Source organism: Sciurus vulgaris (assembly GCF_902686455.1).
Source record: "Sciurus vulgaris genome assembly, chromosome: 14".
In the NCBI taxonomy this organism is placed as follows: domain Eukaryota; kingdom Metazoa; phylum Chordata; class Mammalia; order Rodentia; family Sciuridae; genus Sciurus; species Sciurus vulgaris.
In genome coordinates this window covers 14,929,083-14,952,818 of record NC_136475.1, presented here as the reverse complement: position 1 = coordinate 14,952,818, position 23,736 = coordinate 14,929,083, and positions in this window count along the sequence as shown.

The window sequence follows — 23,736 nt, the reverse complement described above, 5'->3', positions numbered from 1 at the left end:
GGACACCATCCTGGAAAGAAAATGTTTGAGATGGGTACCACCTCAAGACACCATAGGATTGCCTTTGTTGTTGTTGTTGTTGTTTTGTTTGTTTATTGGTACCAGGGATTGAACTCAGGGGCACTTGACCACTGAGCCACATCCCCAGCCCTATTTTGTATTTTATTTAGAGAAAGCATCTCACCAAGTTGCTTAGCACCTCACCAGTGCTGAGGTTGGCTTTGAACTCACGATCCTCTTGCCTCAGCCTCCTGAGCTGCTGGGATTACAGGTGTGCACCACTGCTCGTGGCAACATCACAGGTGGTCTTGTCTTTAAAGGTGGCCTTGTCTTTGCCTCTTGTCTTCTGTTCCTGGTGTGGGGCAGGAGGTCATTGGGCATTGCAAATCCTGGGGCTCCACTTTTCATCTAGATGACTAACACCCACTTTCTACAGCTACTTCAGCCCTTTGTCGTCTGACAGTGACCAGTCATGGAAGAAAATAAAAACTTCAGATATACTATGGTGTTTCAGAAGGACAAGAAATATTCACTGTCTCAAATACAAAATGAGAGGGCTGGGGATGTAGCTCAGTTGGTAGAGTGCCTGCCTCATAAGCACAAGGCCCTGGGTTCAATCCCCAGCACCGCAAAAAACCAAAAAAAACCTCAAATACAAAATGAGGAACCCTGGACGAACACATTAAAATGTTTTTGTCATAATTTATATCTTATACTGTAAATCAACACCCATCATATTCTGACAATGCATTAGAAAAATGTCCAATGTTTCAGGACCTGCAAAAAAGTAATCCCATCAAAGAAAGCAAGAATTCTACTGGAAATTTAAAAATCATAGGCATCTAATGCTCAGGACGGTGGTCTTCACTCTTTCATTTTCATTTTCTCTGTCTTCTAATAGTTCTAAAACTGCCACACTATTGCCTTACAAACTCATTTCTATCAAAAGAAGAAGAAATGTGAGAACAATAACCTTAAATACATGTTTGGAATTGAAATTCTGGAAATCTCACTGTTTAAATCATTATCTTTAAGGCACTGTAATATCAATAGCTCTCAAAGGCATAGATTTAAAATGCTTTTGTAGGTATTTCTCAGAGAGAAGACATTTAAAGTACACTCGGTGAGGTAGGAATTCAATGTACAATAGTCTTGTATTAGATATTGCTCTACTTGAGCCTCTTAAAGTAATGTATTATGCCTTTACTTATAAGGGATCGATAAGTACTACTTCTGTTTTACCATTTTCACATGCCTTTATGGGCAATAACAATTATGGGTTTCTTTACATGATCATATTTAAATATAAGCAACTTACTGTGTGGAGACTCTTGTGTATTACTATGCTAAAACCAATGCTCTCATTGGACTTAATGAAATCTACACTCTCGAGTGCCTGGGAAATCATTACAAATAAGGTAAACTCAAATAAAGCAAAGCACAATTATTAGGTTTAATTCCTAAAATAAAATTAGTCCATCTAAAAGTAATAAACACAGCAACCCTGACTTAACAACTCCTTCACCAAACAACTCCTCTGGTGTACATTATTAAAGGAGGTGTTTTTTTTCTTTTTTCTTTTTTTTTTTTTTCCCTATTTGTGCAGCTTTCCTCTTACTTCACTATCATTTGAAGGCTTACATTAGAAATGACCTTGACTTCATGAAGTACCTTCCTCATTGCAATGCATGGATTCGTCAGTTTTCTATCTAAGACTCCCTTTGACTTAAGTATTGGAAGAGGATGTGGAAGGATAAAGAAATGGATTAGGAAAGAGTGGATATTAAGACAAGTCCACGTGATCCTTGGAAAAGGTCATCCTTAAGAGTCTGAGAACAAATTCATGCAAATGGAACACTCTCACTTCCAAATGGAACTTACTGCATGAACTGCTTTCTCTCACTGCAGGTGTTTACTGGCCTAGACATCAAATCTCTAACTCCTTCAGTGCAGAGATACATTCTTCAGAAAACGTATTTGCATTTGCTACCACAGTTCACCCTGGTCTTAAAAATTTAGCAGATTTCTAGTTCAAGATAGCAAAATATATTTACATCTATCTCTCCTCCTTGCAAAACTCATACACAAAAGATGTAATATTTTACACACACACAAACGTGTGCACATACACACATATGTATATGTACACTGACACACAGATGTACTGCCATGAATATTTATACAATGTTTGTCTATCTACATGCAATAGCATGAAACTACTCAAAATGTAATGTTTTAGCAATGTTTTCGCAAAACAGAAAGTCTGACGAATTTCTAAAAAGCAAATATATTTAGATTTGTCAAAAGCAAAGAACTGAGAAATTCATGGTCCAGAACACTAATGGTAGAGTCATTTGTTCCCAATAAAGAAACAACAAGAAGCAATCTTATAGCCCCCAAATCAAGACAGGCAGGCCTGAGGCCTGAGGAATCATCAAGATAGTCATTGGACCCTTTATCTCCCTAACTGTCAAAGTCAGAGAAGAACACTTGAAAACAAGTGAGGGTTTACTGTGAAGTCCACTGATGGGGAGTAACGGAGATGGAGGTAACTCGGGATTTCCCAGTGTGCATGCAGAGTAGGGGGGAAGGAAAGAAACAATGCAAAGGCAAAAATCAGCTCCACAGTGTTTGCAGGAAACCCTGTCTTCTGCAAAATGTTCTCCTGCATGTTTCGAGTTTGGGCATTTCTAATCGTGTTGTGTTCCCCCTTGTCATTATGAGGGTAACCTACCTGCATGACTACAAGAAAAATCTAATTTGGTACCTGAAATAATCAACCTAATATTTGGCCATACAGGTTAGGAGTGAAATACTGAGGAAATGGCATCAAACAGAACAAGAAAGGGTCAAGTAAATCTAATTGGAAAGATTCAAGATTATTATGCAAAAAGGGGAACTTTTGAAAAATTACAGAACAAGAATGTTTCAGAAATTTACAACTGATTGCTAAAATCTCTTGTTAGAGACGATGTGCTTGTGTCCCCCCACAAATTCATATGGAGAGATCACCCAAGTGATGGTATTAGGAGGTGGGAGTCTTTAGAAGGTGGTTAGGTCATGACACAGCCGCAGAAACCTCTTTATATTTTTCTGCCTTGTGAGGGTACAGTAATAAGATGACTATCCATGATCAGTGAAGAAGGTCTTCACCAGGCACCCAATCTGTTATCACCTTGTTTCGGACTTCCCAGTCTCCTGAACTATGAAAATAAATGTTTGTTGTGAGAGACAAACTCATCCATGGTAGTTTTGTTATAGCAACTCAAACAAACTAAGGAAACAATTGATATCATGAAGAGGGGATCCTGCCAAACAATACCTCAAATGTGGAAGTTTTATGAAGCTGTAGAATGGATAAAGGGTAGAATGGTTTTGCAGTGCATCCTGGGGATATGGGCATTAAGGCTGATTCTGGTGAGGGCTCAGAAAGAAAGAGGAGAACTGAAGAAGAAAAGCTCAGTCTTCTTAGAGAATACCTCAGAGACCTGAAGACAGTGTTATTTGAATAGATATGGTAAAGGCCATTCAGATGAGGTCTCAGATGCTGCTGAAGAACATGTTGAAACTGGAGGAAAATCTGATATAAAGTGACACAGGACATGGATGAATTATGTTTGCACTCTAGTGTTTCATAGAAGAAAGAACTTTTGAGTGCTAAAATTTGCTATGTATCTAAGGGTGTTTTTAGATGTTGAAGGTATAGATTGGCTCCATCTGAGTGCTTATTGCACAATCCAAGAAGTAATCCAAGAACTAATCATCTAAAGATGAATCATTTAGGCAGAACTTGATGATTTGGGGAATTTCTCAGCCTATTCACATTGCAAATAACGAAAACATGTGAGATATGGCCAAGTTGCTGTGTGATAGGGGGATTATAATGGATTGGTCATCTCTACATAAGCCGGTTTTCGTTTTTAAGATATGGAAGAATGACTATATGGATGATCGAGAGACCAGAAGGGAGTCCCCAGATCACAGGCCCGAGTGTGTGTGCCCAGAGGTCAGGTGGCCCTATCCAACTGTCAAAGGACAAGGCCACACAGAGTTTCAGGGCTACCACTCCATAGCAGGAGAGACTCAGACTCTGGACCTCAACCCAGCAGAACTACTGGACGTTGGCAGAAAAAATGTACATGGAGATGGGCCCCAGCAGAGAGCCACTGTAGGGTACTCCTACCAATCCATGGTGATGGTTTTGCCATCCTATTGAACCTGGAAAGGAGAACATCCAAAGAAAATTATTTTTGAGCATTTAACATTTAATGTTTGTCCTGCCAGGTTTGGGACTACATTGGGACCATTTACTTCCTTCCTATTTCCTATTTCTCTTTTACAGAGTAATAGTGTCTATCATATGTGCCTGTGCCATCGTTGTATTTTGGAATCATATCCCTTTTGTTTGGTTTCACAGATTCACAATCAGAGGTGAATCTGCCTCAGGAGGAATCTCACCCTGAGTCTCATAATATCTGGTTTAGATAATATTTGGATGAATCTCTAGATATATATTGATTTGACCTGAACGAATGAAGACTTTGGGAATGTTCTCATGGAATGAATGTATTTTGTGTGACACAAGAACATACATTTTGGGAGGCCGGGGATGGAATATCATGGGCAGTGTGAAGGTGTCCCCACAGAATCCGCACGCCATAGTTCCAACCCTTGATGTGATACTAGGAGGTGGCAACTTAGGGAGGTGATTAAGTCATGAAGGATTGTCCTTAATGAATGGGATTTATTCCCTTACAAAAACCCTGGAGAGCTCTCCAGAACTCATCTCAAATTGTAAGGGTTGATGACAGTTGTCTATGCTCAAGAAAGTGAACCCTCACCAGATCTCAGATGTGCCATTGCCTTGATCTTGGGCTCCCCAGTCTTTAAAACTTGGAGAAAGGAATGTATGCTTGTAAACTGGGCAGTCTGTGGTATTTTGTCTCAGTAGACTGAACAGTCCAGGACATCTTTCTTACAGAAGAATCTTGAATACTTTTTATTTAGGTACTTTCCATTGCAAGAAGAAGAGTTTCTCTCTGACAACATTTGCCTTGATCATGGATTGAATTATTGGCTCTCTTCCCATAAACTGAGTATGGAAAAGAAAAGAATAGTTGAGAGAGGAGAAATCTAGCATACCATACCTTACCTAACTGCTTAAGAAAGACCATTGATATCACAGAATATAACATAAAAATAACATAAAACTTGCTTTGCTTATGTGATATCTTTCTAAAATTCATAACTACAGTCCAATGATAAGAATGACATCAGACAAACTCAGTTTTTAGGACATTCTCAAGATATGTAGCCAGGACTCTACAATATGTTATTTCTTAAAAAACAGAGACTGAGCAGGATGTGGTTGGGCATGCCTGTAAACATGGCAGCTTAGGAGTCTGAAGTCAGAGAAGTGCAAGTTCAAAGCCAGCCTCAGTAACTTAGTGAGACGCTGAGCAACTTAGTGAGACCCTGTCCCAAAATAAAAAATAAAAAAGACTGGCGATGTTGCTCAGTGGCTAATCAATCCTCCTGGGTTCAATCCCCAGTACCCCGCAAAAGACTGAACAACTGTCACAGACATATTATGTGTGTGTGTGTGTGTGTGTGTGTGTGTGTGTGTGTGTGCAGAAGAGTATCCTGGAATGAATTCTGAAAGAGAAAAAATGTTAATTTTAAAATTGGTGGAATATAAATAAATTTTGTATTTTTTTTTTAATAGTAACATGCCAATGCTATTGTTTGGACCATGAATGTTCCCTGAAGGCACGTGTGCTAAGGGTTTGGTCCCCAGCTGTGGCAATATTGGAAGGGAATAGAACCTTCAGAAGGCAGGGCCTAGTGGAAGGAAGTTAGGTCATGAGAGATGCTTGGAGGGGATGTTGAAACTCTGGCCCATCCTCCTCCTTGTTCTTGGTTGCCAGTCATTATGAGGTAAATGGACCTCTTGTGCCACAGACTCCCACCATGATGTTCGGGAACACCACAGTTCCAAAGCAACAGGGCCAAATGACCTTGAACTGATACCTCTGAAATGATGAGGCAATGTAAACCTTTCCTTCTTTTAATTTAATTATATCAGGCATTTTGTCACAGTGACAGAATTCTAACCAACACAACCTATATCAGTTTCTAAGTTTTGACAAATGTGCACAGTAATACAAATTAACAATATGGGAAAAATTAGTGAGAGATACCCTGGAACTCCCTTTATTACCTTTCAAATTTTCTTTAAATGTGAAATTATTCCAAAAAAAAAAACAAAACAAAAAACAAAAACTTCATTAAACTCTTAGATGGTAAGTAAAATTTAATAAATTGGCTAAATTATAAAAAGTAGACCAAGTATATATTTCTAGAATATTCACTTTGCCTTTATTAAGGAATCTAAAGATAAAATTAATCTGGGCCAGGGATATAGCACATTGGTGGAGCACAGGCCTGGCCCACACCAGGCCCTAGGTGTGTTTAATTGGAAACACCAAATTGTTCCTGGCTTCATCGTAGTCATTGTCATCATTATCACCATCATCATCTTCATCAGATTTGAGAAAACAATCATAGATAAAAGAAAGGACACCAAACTCCAGAATAAGAGCAGCAACATGAAAAAAGTAACAGCCAGAACATCCAGAACTTGATGGCAGTCGTTTCTGAACTCAAGAAGGTGAAAATCCTCTCCTTAAAAGCAACCATAGCAGCATCAAGTCCAAACCCAATGAAAACTGCACCAACACTTAAGACTACAATTCTGTCTGCAGGAAAGCTTTCAAAAAGCAAAAGTGTGAAATAAAACAGATGAATTTAGAAGCACTTAAGGGTGGGACAAATTTAAAATCCACAAAATTTTGTGAATTATCTAAGTGTATGCAAACAAAAAAAAAGAAAAAAGAAAAAAATTAAAAATGCTGATAAAACGCCCCAGCATTTTATCTAAAATAAAATGACCTCTGAAAAATTTTCAAAGAAAAATAGAGAAAGACAAAAGATCTACAAAAAGAGAATGTATTTAACTTTAACAATGGGAAGTTCTCATTTCAGTAGTGTATATTGGTAGCAAAGTTTTTTTTTCCTTCTTTTCTTCCTAAATACAGTAAAATCTTCATTCTAAATAATGTTTTCTTAAATAACATTTCTTAGTAATGTTTTCTTAATAATTTTGTGGGAAGTGTATTACTGATTTTAAAAAAATTAGAATTGATTTATTGTTCTGAATACTTAATTGTATTTACAGAGCAGAATGAATGGAATGATTACATACCTTAAAACTATAAAAGTAAGAAGTTTGCAGAGTGTTAAGGACTGTAAGTTTTGTTGTCAAACCATCTGGGAGGAAGTCTTTCACTGGGGGCATGCCTTTGGAATTTCTACTTCCTCCCCAGGGAGCAGAGCTCTCTCTGTTTCTTGGATGCCATGAGCTGCTTTCCAGCACTATGTCCTTCCACCATGATGTTCTGCTTTACTTTGGGCCCAGAGCTCTAGCATTGTCTGACAGTAGACTGGACCTCTGAAACAATGAACCAAAACAAACTTTTCTTCCTCTGTTTTTCTTATCAGAACTTTTCATCAAAGGAAAGAAAAACTGATTTCAAACACACTGTAATAAATAAATATTTAGATAAATAAAAATCGAGATGGTAAAGCAGAGATAGGGGAAAGTATAAGTCTATATAATTCTCCAATTTCAAAGGAAGACATCAGTACAATGTACTTAATTGGTTAAAGCAAGGAAAAAGGTTTTATCTTTAAAATTATTAAGAAAAACATTGTAAGATTTAAAAATGAACCTCAAGAACTTGTTTAGAGGATCTAGCAGGCGAGTGCAGCTGTTCACATGGCCTCAAAAGAGGAATGGTCCTCTATCAGGGAAGGTAGGACTTTTTCTTTTCTTTTCTTTCTTTTTTTTTTTTTTCTTTTCTTTTTGATACTGGGAACTGAATCCAGGGACACTCAGTGGATCCACATCCCCAGCCCTTTTCAAAATTTTCTAGAGACAGGGTCTCCCTGAATCGCTTAGTGCCTCACCATTGCTGAGGCTGGCTTTGAACTAGATATCCTCGTGCCTCAGCCTCCCAAGCCCCTGGGATTACAGGCATGAGCCACTGCACCTGGCCACGTTGGACTTTTTGACTGAACACCAAACTTCAGAAAGAACACAGCGCAGTGAGAGAGCAAGAGGCCAACCTATCCAGATCAGCTGAGTCACCTTGCCATCAGTGGGTGGAAAGAAATGGAAAGCCCAGACATAAATCCAAGCATTTTTGACCACTGATCTTCACAAAGGTTCCAAGAACACACAATGGGAATAGAATAGTCTCTTAAATGCTGCTGGGAAAATAGGATATCCACAGGATATCCAGAGAAGTTGGATTTGTATCTCACTCTTAAAAAAAAAAAGCAAACATCAACACATCAACACAAATGTCGGACCTAAAACTATACAACTTCTAGAAGAAACCATAGGGAAAGTTTTTGAATGCTGGCCTTGACAATGAATTTTTGGATACAACATCAAAAGCACAGTCAAGGGAAGTAAAGACGGACAAGTGAGACTACAAAAAATACCACAATTCCAGAAGCTCGGAATTAGGTAAAAAAAGTATTGTCATAAGTGAATTGTTCTTTGCATTTATGGTAGGTTATGAGATTTAGTAATCAAGCAACATTTATAGTTGCCTTATTTATTTTTGGAAAGTAAAAACAAAGGTTTGAAAGGTGGGTGTTGTGCCTAAGAGGAAACTAGGAGGATAGTGGCTTCACTTTTAAAAAAAGAAGGAGGTCTGCACGGTACCGGCCTAGGTGGGGATGCCTGGTGGTGTGAGGTGACATCTCCTGCCATTCCTTCCCAGGACCAAAGAGCCTTAATAAACCCGAGTCAACCTGCAACCGGAGCCCTGGTCAGCTTCAGCCAAGGGTCACAAAAACAGAAGTGAAAGTGTTAAAGAAGTAATCCTATTTAAACTGGGTTGCAGAACTGCTATTAAAAATGGCAGTACTATAAATGTTCTAGTATTGTCAGGAATGTTCTGTTGGATGACACTAGGCTGTGATTTGTACACACAGCGGACCAGAGTTGATGGGTGAATGAAATGATCCATAACCCTCTCTGACACATTTAGAGCAGTTCAGCTGCACACAGAGAACAGTCCATCATTTGCACCCTTCTGTGAAAGCTGGCTTTACCAAGTGTTTCAATGAAATATGTGCAACTTCCCATTTAAATTAGTACCACATGAACCATGAAGAACACCACAGGTATCTCTTGTAGTACCAGCCTAATGTAAAAGTGGCCTGTCTTGTAATGCTCTAACAGGAAAGACATACAACCATTCATCTGTAACATATTAAAACCAGAAGAAATAAATTACTCCATAGATGAAGAATTATTGCTTGTGAGGAAAATGTGCAAAGGTAGTCCTAAAAAGCAGCTTTTACTAAAAAATTATCGCAACAGCATTTGAATTCTTAATGCGTATTAAACTGAGGAACGCGCAACTATAAATCATCATTTTTAAATGGAGGAAATCTGGTTAAAACTTTTAGCAGAAATTTGTTTCACTTCTTCACCACAGTTCAGCCCCTGTCTGGATAGGAGACTGCCTGCATTATGCCAAGAGCAGCAAATCAGAGAGATCACAATAAAGAGAAGTCACAAAAAGGCACATACTTATTAGTTTTTTTTTTTTTTAATTATTATTATTTGTCTCATAGCTTGACAAAATCGAAGTGAGTTTCACGGCAATTTACTTACAAATCAAGATCTCTCCAATGTTATGAAAAAAGACTGTTGCTCAAATAAAACTCTAATGAATGAGTAGTCCTGTTCACTGAAATGTGTGTGACTTAAGACACGCTTTGTAAAAACTGTAAATACCATTCCAGTGTATGTGGCATGTGTGTCAAAGAAACACAAATGGTTGGTCATGATTTAGTTTCGCTCCCTTCCTTGAAACTCTTAACTGCTTATACAAAGAGAATAATGCCAGAAACCCCTTCTTGGGCTATGGCAATAGATTCAGTGCATTGCTAAGGATTTTTACACACATTATCTCATGTAGTCGTTACAGCAGCTCTCTCGGTGCATGATTTTACTATCTCCTTCTTTCCTGATAAAAAATTAGGGACAAAGAAATGAGGTAGAAGGTCCAGTTCAGCTCAGCCAATCCTAGAGAGAACTTGGCAGGGAGTCCCCAGGTCTCAAAGTGCTTTCCTGAAAATGTTCCATTTGATGGTCTTCACCAGCCTATGGTTTGAGGGACACCTCGTTCCATTTTATAAATGGTAAGCCTGATGTCAGAAGGAGGAGGTGGCCTGCCCAACTCAGAACAAAACAACAACCAGCTAAATGACAAGAGTCCAGGCCCTGGGTTGACCTCAATATGGCACTTCTGCAGATCCCTCGGGTAGGAGGCCAGGCAGATGCACCCAAACCCACAGGACTGCTCCCTGTCATCCCCTCAGGGAATCTGTGCCTCACAGTTCCATGGCAAAGTAGGCATGAAAAAATTTTAAAGTGGGTTTGACGATATGACTCAATAGATTGAATCGTAGCTTCTGCAATGTTGTGCCTACAAAAGATTTTTTGCTCTTGTTTAAAAAAAAAAAAAAGTCATATGTAAAGGAAATAACCAGACTTCAGAAATAAATACGCTTCTTCTCTAGTCACAGGTAAAGCCGTTTCCTACTTTAAGACAACCTGATGCTTTTTCACATTTGGGCCTTCAGATTCCATCACTGTCACCGCTTTGTGGGACATGACATAAAGGAGGAAGGATACATGCTGGGCCTTTTGGGAATTCCTTGAGTCCTCATCGGAACGGTTCTCAGGTGTTCACAGAAAACATCCCCAAGAAGAGGCACAGTACATTCACATGATGGCATCCGGTTAGATCTGTTTTTTCTTCATGGTGGAGACACTGCCCAACTGAAAATCGTTCTGCTCATATTGAAGCCCTCGCCTGTTTGTACAAGAGCCTTCTTCAAACACACCATCTGAGATAGCTCACATCAGAAGGAAATGCAATTATAAGCAGCAATTCATCAAAACTGCCACTTTTAGGTTTGATGTCACTTATTAAATAAAATTCTCTCATGAGGTATCCAGAGGAAAATTCAGAAGCTGTAACGTTTAACTGAAAGATGTCTGAATAATGAAAATAATGGAAAAGGGCATCTACACCTCAGCATTTTCCAGGACCTACAAAATTAAGAATTCCACATATTGGAATAGAAACCCCAAAGGCAATTCTACTTTTATCTTATTCAGGCTCCTCCCATGTAATTTGGACCTAATGCAAAATACAATGCCATAGAACACAATACAAGAAAATAAAATAGTGTGGCTGATAAAAGCTTCCCACCATGTCATTCCTCAATCTAATGAGGTGCATGAATGGAGGAGTTTGGGGATCTATGTATAAATCGGAGGTATTTTAGGAAAGGATGAAAAAATAAGTTGTTTCTTGCTGTTCATGCTTATTCATGATTTATTTTTAAACTATAAAGCAAAGAGAAGCACATTAGCTAAAAATATCATGAGGATAGTGGGTCTTTCACACTATGTAGGCAGCTTTGGGAATACTCAGTTGGAGGAATCGAGGGGATTTAATGAAGGGATCCTTTCCAAGGGGAAACGCAGGGATAAGAGAAACAGCAAGTGGTGGGAATTATTCCAGAACTTTCTGTGGCCATGTGGTAATCAGAAATATTTGTCTGGTCTCTGTCCCCTTTCACTGATGGAGAGCTTCTAAAACACGTGAAATTTCTTGAGAGATAGCAACATGAGAAGTATCTTTTTTGGTCATTCAATCCTTTTAGGATTGGGACTGGTTGCCAGAGGAACCAATCATGGGATTAAAGGTTTATAACTTTTTGCTCCACCCCCAGCCTCCAAGGAGAGAATGGAATAGGAAATTGAGTTAGTAACTGACCCTGTCTTCCTGAGCACACCTCCATCAAACCCCTCTAAACCATGGTTTTTGGAGAGCTCCTTATCTGGTGAACAAGTCCACGTACCCAAAGAGAGCTCAGCATCTCTGTGGCCCCTCCCACACCCTGTCCTAATGCAGCTCCTCCATTTGGCTTTTCCTGACCTGTACATCCTTATAGGTAACAAATGGTAAGTCAAGTACCTACCTCCATAGTTCTGTGAGCTGGCCTTGCAAGTAACCGGATCTGTGGGAACCCCTGATTTTAGAGGCCAGCTGGTCCTAAGTACAAGAGACTTGAGACATGCACTTGGCATCTGAAGTCGGACACTGTGGTCACACCAAGACCTTAGCTCCAGTGGTTGGCCTCAGAATGTAGCTGAAGTGTAAGACACACAGCTGGAATCTGGAGAGTTGAACTGGGTAATGTGAAGGAAACACACAACACACACACACACACACCACACACACACACACACCACCCCTTTAACATCCAAAATGTTGTGGTTAAAATCAGCTTGGAGGGCAGCGGCTATAGATCAGTGGTAGAGCATTTGCTTAGCATGTGTGAGGTGCCGGGTTTAATCCTCAGCATCACATATAAATAAATTTTAAAAAAGGTGATTGTGTCCAGCTACAACTAAAATATTTTAAAAAATCAGCTTGGAGATAGGATTTACTATTGCAGATATGAAACTTAGCTCAGATGGATAATGGAGGTATGATATAGAAAGCAGCCCTTCTTTGAAACAAATTATTTAATTAACTGGGACAGCATGGGAGTTCCTGCCCAAGCCCACTAATTGCTTCTCTTCTATATGTCTCCTCATTACTCTGTTTACATTACTAGGAGAGAGCAATTGCCCAACTTGATAGGCTGCTTTAAAACCACCCATCTCCTCCGTTCCTAGATTGTGTTTCTTGAAGAGAGGACCTTCCATTCCTGGAGGGGGGACTGGAATAGGAAAGGCGGTGGAATGAAGCAGACATCACTTTCCTATGTCCATGTATGGCGCATGACCGGTGTAGCTCACATCATGTACGACCAGAGCAATGGAAGGCGATACTCCAAGTATGTATGACATGTCAAAATACACTCAGCAGTCATGTGTACCTAAAAAGAACAAATAAAAACTAATTTAAAAAATCTGTAAGAGAAACAAAATAAAATAGACATGTGGTACTGGCTGTCACGTTGATTTGAATATTGGTATAAAGCTTGATGGTGCAAATAGACACACCTGTGCACAGGCGTGTGCACACTCGGACACATGCATTCCATGTTTCAAATCTGACCCCCAGGCTTTTAAATCTGGGGCCAAGAGAAGGGGAGCAATCGTTAAAATTATCACAAAGTTGATGGAAATAAATCTCCACTTATGCACTCACATCTAAAGTTGTCATGTGGCAGATCTACTTGGGTAGTTTCCGCTCTTTCTGTCTCTTGTGCTTGGGGTCTGGGAGCATTGGCATGTTCCCTCCCAGCTCCAATTATCACCAGCCAGTTACTACAAAATAAATTGTCAAATGGTCTCTTAAACCCTAACGTTGGTTATTCATGTCTTTAGTTCCCTCCTGTTCCCTTCTCAATTACTCTGGCCCACAACCTCATTACCTTCCCAGATCTTCTCCCAGCGATATCCACTGAGAGCCACAGGACTCCTTCCGTTTTCATTCTCTAAGTGTCTCTCTCTGCTCCTCTCCCTCTCTGATTAAATTTCTTGGCACTCGGAGGATTACACTCCAGTTAGTTTCTCTGCCTTTGGTTTTTCATGTCCACCCTTAGTCGTACCTGCTGCTCTGGGTTTTCTCCACATGCCCTGTCCCGGGTTTCATCCTTCAGAGGGGATTTGGCCTGACACCTAACAATCACGACCCTCAAGTCAGTACCCAGAAATCCAGCTCGCTCACGTCTGCCGTGCTTACTTCTCCATAGAGCCTTTCCTGCCTACCTCTATTTGTTAACTTCGTTCTTTCATTGATGAAAACACTCTTTCCACAGTGACGGTGATTAGCGGGAGTGTTGCCCTATTTCCCATTCATCCCACCCGTCACCTCACCTATTGGGGCAATGTCCTCCTCACTCCTCTCCTGCTCTGTGAGGGACCTTCTCTACCCTGGTGGCTAGTTTTCATCTGATCTGGGTTTCTCAGGCACATCCTGCCCTCCCCTCCAGAGATATTTCTCTGACACATAGCAGAATTAATAAAGTTTCCATTTTCATTGTGTCTTAAATTGATCAAATCCTTCACCCACCCCCCCCCAGGATTTTTTTTAAAACAGGATTCATTACCTTGTTTTGTTGTGAAAGGGAGAAAGCTGCTAGAGCTGAGTTGAGTCTGTGAGAAAAAGTTTTTGTACTCTTATTCTGAAAGAAATTGAAGAGAAAAGGAAGATTTTTAACTTATGTCTGGGAAATTTTTTGTCGCTCTGGTGTTAGGTCTAATTTTAACCATCGCTTGAAATATGTGCATATGTGTGTGTTTATAAGATTTTGTAATAAAATCAATTATTTTATATGTATTTTAAAGCCTCTGGGGCTTTTGTTATCATGGTTTGCTTTGGCAGAGTGAACGTCATTGGTGCTGGGAGAGAATTCACTCATCCTCTGCAAACTCTCCACTTTTCTGCCAATATTTGATATCCCATCTTCTGTCTTGTTTATTTTGTTTGTGGCAAATTATCATTTTGGCAATGTGCCCTTGAAACAGACTTCATTGATACAAAATGTGTCTGAGCTGGCCAGCAGGAAAAGAAAGATGCATAATTCCTCCTAACAGCCATTCTGGGGGAAATTCGATAAAGGGCTTGGTTCAGATAATGACATTCTTAACTCCACAGCTGATGCATATTCAATTGTCTTTGCAGTTCCATTTCAAATTGGTCTTAAAAAGAAGTAATGATAAAAAAAAAAAAACCCAGCATTGTACTCATACTCATAACGTCATTTACACAGAGAACCCAAATAACTCTGGTTGCAGCGGGATTCACCGAAAGCCTCATTTGGTCTGAAGAAACTCTTGTTCTCATGCAGGAACCCTATCTCCAGTAATGGGTGGAATTGCCCTAAGAGTGTTCCTAATACAGCGGTGTGCACTTGACGAACCTGCTACGAAATGCCATTCAGGAAACATCACTTAGATTGGTCTTTTAAAAATGGAGGCAAAGGAAAATATTGCCAGTAACGATATTTTATGTACCTGAACAAAATGATTTCAAAGAGTCAAAGAAGCATGGTTGGCTTATATAAAATAGCCAAATTGGTAACAATAGTGTCCTCCTGCCTTTATAATTACCAATGAAAGGAATTAATGTCCACTTAGGCGTGGAAAATATTCAGAAATTCCAGATCAACTTAGATGTAACACAGTGTCAACCTCTTAGGTGTTCACAATTGATATTTCAGACAATGTCTACAAAACTCCTTGTGGTTTCTGCTTAAGAACAATAAAATTAAGTAAGGGAAACTTGCATTGAAAATTTGGGGGCAAAATTGCAGGTTTAAACTCATACACTGAATTTGAATTTTGATAACTTATGGAAAAAATATTTCAAGTAAAGAAATAATAGTAGATTGGGTAAAACATATATATATATATATAGACAGATAGATTAAATGCACTTATATCACTATCTTTCAAAATTTCCTCTACAGCTCATCTTACAACTCTATTTTTAAAATAACTATATAACCTATCAATGCTTCCTGGTACTAACTAATAGCACTTTGCTATTTGGATATGGGATATTTAACAATATTTGAGCTGTTAGGAACGTTCAAACTCTGATTTTAGGAAAGTGAATGAAGTTAAAACCCCATTATATTTAACATGTTTGGACGGTAGCCTATAAGGTATTGATTGCAAGGTGTTCATTGGAAAATGAAAACCCACTTGGATTAAGATTTTACTTCAAGGACCATAAAGTCACACACACATACGCAGAATCAGTTTTCAAAAATGAACATCTTCTGACCTGATAACATGTTGAAAAAGGAACAGGCTTCATAACTGCTTTTCTAATTCCAAGTTATTTCTGGAATTTGGTACACTAGAAGTCATACAAATCCAGTGAGAAATAAACATTTTGTACTGCAATTTGTGCACAAAACTTCTGGAAATAAGTACACAGGACAGGACTTATGAGGAGCAATTCAGAGACCATATTGGAATGAAGTTGAGATTTGCTCACCCAGGGTTGTTTTATCTTACAGGAGTGTTTAACAAGGTCTGTATAATTATATTTCAATTCCATGTTTTAAGAGAACACAAGAACAAAGCCTCAAAGGAAATCATCTTGATCTGTGATTTTTATCTAATATTTTTATCTAATATTAGCAAGCATGTCCTCTGCTTAAGGCACCATTTGCAGGGTCAATATGAGAGTACACTTTTTCATTTCTATTGCAAATAGTATGCAGGCACATAATATCTGAGATTATGAACACAGAATATAGTAGCCATTGGTCACTTTAGATATATTTTGTTTTATCACAACATAAACAATGAATTAGTGTTTAATAAAAATATAATTGGTAGAAATCATTCCCTTAGAATTTCAAAACTAACTACATTCACATTGTGGGATTATCCTGTGTTAGAATAAGAAGCAATTTTTTTCTCTCGGTTCCATGTTTGAATAAGTGATATCTATGTTTTCACTTGAACAACAGGTAGTGTATTCAGAACTGGGGATACAGTGCTGAATAAGATGGGAAAGATTCAGCTCTCAAGTAACACAGAGCCTTAAAGGGAATGGAACCAACAAAGGCTTATTACATAATCACACTATATACAATTATGATAAGTGCTATTAGTAGGGAGACATGACTTAGGGTGAAGATCAGATAAGGTTTCCCTGGGGATGTGACAATTAAGATGAAATCCAAGTTGTTACTAGTAATGAGCAGGGGGAAGAAAGAGGGGAAGTTGCACCATTGGATTCATTTCAAGCTATCATAGGAATTTGGGATATTTTCCTCTTTGGAATGGAAAATCACTGAGAGTTTTGCACAGGAAGAAATATTTATCAGATATTTTCAAAAATCATTATAATTAACATGCATATAATGAAGTGAAAGGTGTAGGGCTGTACAGTTAAATATAATAGTCACTCAACATGAGGCTCTTTGACCAAACAAAGACACATCAAGGAAATAAATTTCAGACCAGTATCTCTCATAAACATAGAAGAAAAAATTCTTAATAAAATACTATCAAATTGCATACAAACACATATTAAAAAGATAGTGCATCATGATCAAGTTGGGTTCAACCCAGGCATGCAAGGTTGGTTCAACATACAGAAATCAATCAACAAAATTTAAAAGCTATGTATACTAACCCAAGGACAACATTATTCTAAATGGAGAACAATTGAAATCGTTCCCTCTGAAAACTGGATCAAGACAGGGATGCCCTCTTTCACAACCTCTATTCAACATACTCCTGGAAACTCTACCCAGAGCAATTAGACCAAAGAAAGAAATTAAAGGGATACGAACAGGAAAAAAGGAACTCAAACAATCCCTATTTGCTGATGACATGATTAAATATATAGAAGACCACAAAACCTCCACCAGAAAACTTCTAGAACTCCTAAATGAATCCAGCAAAGTATCAGGATATAAAATTAGCACTCATACATCTATTGAATTCCTATACTTCATCAGTGATGTATCAGCTGAAAGAGAAATTAGGAAAATTATCCCATTCACATTAGCTTCAAAGAAAATAAAATATCTGGGAATAAATCTAACAAAAGAGCTGAAAGACCTCTACATTGAAAACTAAAGAACACTAAAGAAAGATACTGAAGAAAAACTTAAAAAATGGAAAAATCTCCCATGTTCTTGGATAGGTGGAATTAATACTGTCATATTATCGAAATGTTACACAGATATAATGCAATTACTATTACAGTTCTGACGACATTCTTCACTGAAATAGGAAAAGGAGTCATGAAATCCATTTGGAGAAATAAGAGGCCAAGAATAGCCAAATCAATCCTTAGCAAGAAAAGTGAAACTGGAGGCACCACAATATGAGCCCTTAAATTATACTACAGAGCTATAGTAACAAAAATGGCATGATATTGTCACCAAAATGGACATGAAGACTACTGGAAAAGAATAGATGACACAGACACAAACCCACATAAATACAGTTGTCTCAAACTAGACATAGTTGCCATAAACATTGGAGAAAAGATAGCCTCTTCAACAAATGGTGCTGGGAAACTGGAAATCCACATGTAATAAAATGAAACTAGACCCTTATCTCTGACCTTATACAAAACTAAGGTCAAAGTGGATCAAGGATCTAGGCATTAGACCAGAGACCCTGAGTCTACTAGAAGAAAAAGTAGGCCCAAATCTCCATCATGTTGGCTTAGGAAATGAATTTCTCAACAAGATTCCTAAATCACAAGAATTTAAATCAGGAATCAATAAATGGGATGGTATCAAATTCAAAACCTTCTTCACAGCAAAGAAGACAATCAAGAACATGAAGAGAGATCCTATGGAATGGTAGAAAATCTTTGCCACCTGCACCTCAGATAAAGCATTAATCTCCAGGATATAAAAAGAACTCAAAAACTTAACACCAAAAAAACCAAGAACCCAATCAATAAAAGGGCAAAGGAACTGAACAGACACTTCACAGAAGAAATACAATCAATCAACAAACATGTGAAAAAATGTCCAATATAACTAGCAATTAGAGAAATGCAAATTACAACTACCCTGAGATTCTATCTCACTGTAGACATAATGGAAATTATCAAGAATACAAGTAATAATGAATGTTGGATAGGATGTGGGCAGAAAGGTTCACTCATACATTGCTGGTAGGACTTCACATTGGTGCAACCATTCTGGAGAGCAGTATGTAGACTTCTCAAAAATTTGGAATGGAACCACGATTTGACTCAGTTACCCCACTCTGAGGTCTATACCAAAAGGACTTAAAATGAGCATACTCTAGTGACACAGTCACATCAATGTTCATAGCAGCTCAATTCACAATAGCTAAGTTATGGAACCAACCTAGGTGCCTTTCAGTAGATGAGTGGATAAAGATAATGTGGTACATATACACAATGGAATATTATTCATAAAGAAGAGTGAAACGATAGCATTTGCAAGTAAATGAGTGGGACTGGAGACTATCATGCCAAATGAAATAGGCCAATTCCAGAAGTCCAAAGGCCATATGTTCTTTCTGATATATGTATGCTGACTCACAATAGGCAGGGGGTGAGGAAGAGGTGGTTCACTGGATTAAATAAGGCGGAAAGAGAAAGTGAAAGTGAAGGGGGATGGGAATGGAAAAGACAGTGGAATGAATTGGACATCACATTCCTATGTTTATATATGACTACACAGCCAGTGTAATACCACATCATGTACAACCACAAGAATGAGAAGTATACTCATGTATGTAAATGTCAAATACACTCTACTGTCATACATAACTAAAAGAACAAAAACAAATAATAATATAAACTGAGATGAATTCTCCATGTAAAATATACCCGGAATTGAAATATTCTTTGAAAAAATATAACTATCTCAATACTTATAAATAGTATCTGTTGAAATAATAATGGGAGCATATTTTGTGAAATAAACTGTGTTAATAAAATTTAGGGTTTTTTCTAAATTTTATTTTCAATATTACTACTGGAAATGAAAAATTACATAGATGGTGATATGTATTCTGGACAATACAGCATATTCAATATTTTTCCTATTCCTTTCCTTTATGTACAAATTCATAACTTGAACATAATGCATGAAGCAAACATCTAGTGTCTGAAGAAAATGAAAAAGAAGGGGGAGATATCAGAAACTCCATCACTGGAAATACAACCTAGTGGCAGAGTGTCACGTGAACGTCATTCAATGAAAAGTGACCCAAGTTCAAATTTTCTGAACCCCAATAGGGAAACATAAGTTGGTCCAGATGGATTCATTCATCCCTAAAATAAAATCAAGAAATTCCATCACCACCACCCAAGGGCATGAATCAGCAGCCCTACTGTCAATAAATGAATAAGAGGAGAGTTCTCTTCTCCCACTGGGCCTGAGACTCTCTTGCATCACCAATAGACACTGAATAGAAAGAAGAAAAAGGCAATGAGCAGCCTAGCCTGAGAAGATTTTATAAGGAGAGATTTTCTTCTCCCATCTGAAAACATCAGGTGCCTCACCGGGGAAGCTATGCCCTCTCAGTTCATACCAGGTAGAAGCCTGAGCAGCAACAAGAGCATCCCGAAAACTCTGACAAACTTTCATGAGAACCATGACTTCTAAAAGTAGGCTGATATCTGAAGGCTAAATATAAAAACGGGTCACCCTCCAAAGTAAGAGATGTACACTGTGGTCAAAATGTCCAGAACATAGTTGAAAATCACCCATCATATTAAGAACCAGGAAAATCATATTTGTTAGAAAATCATCTAATACCAACACTGAGATGAATTCAATGTTGCTAACCATCTAAGAAGAATTGTAGAGCATTCATCATAACAATGCTTCAACATTTCATCATAAAGCTTCTTGAAACAAATGAAAAGTTACAGAATTTCAGCAAAGAAAAGGAAAAGATGGGTGTGGTTACACAAGGAATTCTTGTGGTGATGCAGCTAATCTGTACCTTATCTGTGGTAATGGATTCATAAGCTTATGTATGGAAACTGCATAGAACTAAACACACACGCACACACACAATTAATGAAAACAGGTAAAACTACAGGCATTTGAAATAATATTGGTGAATTACAATGTAGTTCAAATACTTTCATTGTGACAGATGTAGTTTATCAAATATTATTACTAGAGTGAATTGAGACCTGGATACAAGGAATCTAGAATCTATAGTTATCCAAAACAAAGTGTAATATAAATATTACACGGGACATTCACATTACATTCTTTCTGACCACTACTAGTCTACAGTAGTCAATAGACTGATTCCATGGCTTTATCAGTAGCTTAGGTGAGAGATGATGATGGAATACATAAGGGAAATGGCAAAAGATGAACAGAGGTAACAACAAACAATTCTTTAAACAAGACTGCTTCATTTGGGTATATCAGGGTCTTCCAATGAAAGCATCTTCAAAATGAAAAAATATCAAATAAAAGTAGAAACTCCTATTTCTGTTCCTATTTGTTCTCTAGCATATAACAACAGGTGTTGAATTTTATTAGTGGAATGAATTAAAAATGAAATAGTTCAAATCTATGGAGACAACTTAGACATGTAACAATTTGGAAAAAAAAATCATATTTTTTATAGAAATTCCCTTCAAAGGTACTTTTTGAGAAAATTCTTAACAAAACAATCTGACTGTCTAAACAAAGCAGTCTGGAAACCAAAAAGATGTCTGCATTTGGGAAAATAATATTTGCGTACCTATGTTTCTTTTGTATTTAAACTGAGAAAACTCTAAGAGTTCATTATTCATGAAGTATCTTTTTGAATAATTTTTTTTTTTTTTTTTTTTAGATTCCTGGGACTCTGATTGCCTTGACCCTAGCTTGCTTTCTATGTGAAGTTTCCACTCTGGGAAGAATAAGTTGAGTAGCCTCATTTAAATAGAGGCAGGAAGTTAAAACCTAAGGGCACACTTGAGAACAATGGAGAGTGTCATGGTAACCAGTGGAAGGAGGCTACATGCCAAACTGTAGGCAAAGTGGTTTACCAGAAACGCTTGCTGGCAAAAAATGCACCACAGAATATACTTTAAGAAAGTTCTTCAGTTTGAAAGCAAGTGGACCGAGAGGGCAATTCCAATGCAGGTGAAAAATCAGAACACCAGTAAAAGTAATGGCACAACTATAAAATAAAAGTACAAGTGTATATTTCCTCACTTTTCTTCCCTTAGCTCATTTCAAAAATAATAGTTTATAATGATATATGATAAATTGGTTCTATAACCTTAAGAAATGTAAAATATTCTTTAAGTAGAAAGAAAATGAAAACAAAGCTAATTTTAATGAAGAAATGATACCACATAGGAAAATAAATACAAAAATGAAGGGGGTTCAAAGAGGTGTGTAAGAAGGTTAAAATATGAAACTCTATAAATGTATACTTTCTCTTCTTTTCCAGCTCAACTTCTTTGATGGCATGAAGTTATGTCAAATAATGATTATAACAATATGCTATTGATTACTGAGTCTGTAAATATGTAAATGCAATGTGTTTAACAATAATAAAATTAAATAAACAATTTATTTAAACATGAATTAAACTCGGATCTCACAAGAATAAATTAGTATGAATTAGACTCTGATACATTAAACACATATTATGTGCCCAAAAGAAATCACTAGGGAATCCACTAAAAAATAATAAGACAAAGCATTAAGGGAGTAAAATTTTGCACCAGAAGATATTAATTTAATGTCCAAAAGAAAATAATGGGACAATGAGCACATACAGTATTTAAAACCAAAAAATAAAATGGCAGACGTATATCCAAATATTCCACAGTAGCATTAAATGTAAATAGATTAAAAACTCAATCAAAAGATAGGAGCTTTTCAGATTTCTTAAAAAATCAAAATCTAGTTGCATTCTATTTAGAAAAGAGAAACCTTATACTCAAAGACAGAAACTGGTTGAAGCAAAGAAGAAAAAGTTTTGTTTGTGTGTTTTGGTTTCCTGAAGTTGCCATAAAAATTTACCACCAATGAGATCACTTAGAACAATAAATATCTATTTTCTCAGTTCTGGAGGCCCGGTGCCTGAAATCAATTTCACTAAGCCCAAATCAAGGTGTTAGCAAGACTACATTCAGGTGGTTGCTGGAATCCTTTGCTTTGTGAAGGCTTCACTCATATCTGCCTGTTTGGTTACATGGTCTGTTCCTTTTCTATATGCCAAATCTTCAACTCCCTCTTATAGAAACACCTGTGATTGGATTTATGGCCCACCCAGATACTTCAGGATAACCTTACTATGGTAGGATTGATAATCATCTCTGCTAAAACAGCTTTTATTCATAGATTCAGAGATTCCAGGAATTAAGATCTGGTGCATTTGGTTGGCTACTGGTCATCCTACCCACGAAGGCCATTCCTCTGGCCCTGATTTTCTTCCATTTAACAAAATGGGTAGATGCTGAAATACTGTAGTGTCTTGAATTTGAACACAGGCTAGGTTTCCTTTTAACAGTCACAGATTATCTCACTATTACAGACTCACATCCTTTGATCCCAGTCTACTGACCGCAGCCAAAAGTTATTTAAAACATAACTTGTTTTGGTACTGGGACTTGAACCCAAGGACATTCTGCCACTCAGTTATATCCTCATTTCTTTTTAATTCAGTTTTGAAAAAAGTCACTAGTATGCCAAAGCCTTGAACTTGTGAGTCTCCAGCTTCCGACAGCCCAGTGTCTGGGAAGTGTCTGCCATTTGGCCTGGCCCAAAAGATATTTTGATTGAAAATACTTTATTCCTCTCTTGTCTCCTGTATTTTCCTTTGTTGTCTTTCTTATCAGTAAAGCTCTTAATTGATCCTCACATAATGATAAATTAGCTAATTCATACAGATAATATTTATCTGGAATCATGGGACAAAACAAAGTTTAATATTTTAGGAAATGTCTACTCCATTAAAATTAAGAAAATAATAGAATGAACTAAAGGTACTAAATGTTTAAAAGGATGTTCTAAATTAGAAAAAAAAAATTGAAATTGTTTTTTAAAATAAAAAACAATCACATGTTATGGTTTGGATGTGAAGTGTCCCCCAAAAACTCATGTGTGAGACAATGCAAGAGGGTTCAG